We start from the raw sequence: 1,434 nt of genomic DNA on the forward strand, positions 1-1,434 counted from the left end.
ATTAAATACAAAATGTGTCTCGAGAATAAAGTGAGAGACCAAAATGAGAGAAATCAGGTCTGTACTCACAGCTCCTAGGGAGCAGAAAAGGGAAGGGTATATTTTCAACTTTTAACTATAATGTTCAATTCCCAATGATAAATACACGAACAACATAACATTCTTTGATCATTAGTGAGATTAGAATTTTTTTGTGGGTGAAATTGTCATAATTTTTTTAATGACTTCTTTTTGTTTGTTTATGTGGTGCCGAGGATCAAGCCCTATTCCTCTAGCAAGCGCTCTACCACTGAGCCACAACCCCAGCCTCCGTCATGAGCATTTTGAGCACAGCATCCTTCTATACTCAGTTTGTAACTAATGCTGTACCAGTGATGTTTCTGCAAATATTTGTTTCCATTTTATCATTTTATGCTCGGAAAGTTCATCTTCACCAAGGCCCTGGATTTGATCGCCAGCACTACAAAAAAAAAGTTCATCTTCATCTCAGGATTGGTTAAATACATGGTTTTCTGATAATTCTTACAGTTTTAATTCTTCTAATACTTATCATTATTGTAAAAGAATGAAACTAGTTTTGTTTTTCTCCACCTCCTTGTCACTAGGATCCTATCCAGTCTCCCGATCAACTTGTCCCTTATCTAGGGCTCTTCTAAATGATGAGTGGTCACTGTAGACATGAGGACCGTCTTCCGGCTATTTTACTTGGCTAGTCTGTCTTGTGTCAGTCTCACATTCCTTAATTTCTGTCACTTCTCACACAAGAATTAATAACCACTCTTTTCAAAAGGGTAAGCACATATTTTCACATTTAGTCTTCTAAATGAATTTATAATAATTTGCTCATGTACTTAAAGGAAACTCTATTGGTTATATTGATTAGAAAAACATGAGATCTATATTAATTTAGAAATAACTGTCAAGTTTTTCTTATTCAACTTTTCCATCCAGAAGCAAAGTACATCTTTCTGTTTTTGTAACATGCTAGTAAACGGGGTTTTTTAATCACTTATTATTGATTAAACCTTTTCCCACATTTTATCCCCTTAGCAGTTATTGCTGCCAAATGGAAAGCTGTTGATTTTTAGATTGATCTGTTACCTGGCCACCTTATCAAACCTCTGTATCAAATGTTTCAAAGTTGATTTCCTTACACTTTATTTGTCATCGTAAACAACAGTAATTTGGTCTCCCTCCTTTCCTACATGTCATATTTCCCATTTCTACTTCTGAAAGAATGATGTTGAATAATGAATAATAGAAGCAATCTTTCTCTAATTCCTGATTTTCCCTCTAATACTTTATTGTTAAACTTTGTCTTGACTTTTGCTTTAAAATGGATAATCTTTATCATTCAGGGCTGCAGACAGAGTCAGAACTGAAGCTAAGATAAGTCACCATGTAATATTAAGTGGTATTCCTTCCATGATGCTA

The sequence above is a fragment of the Ictidomys tridecemlineatus genome, chromosome 9 (assembly GCF_052094955.1).
Source record: "Ictidomys tridecemlineatus isolate mIctTri1 chromosome 9, mIctTri1.hap1, whole genome shotgun sequence".
NCBI lineage: Eukaryota > Metazoa > Chordata > Mammalia > Rodentia > Sciuridae > Ictidomys > Ictidomys tridecemlineatus.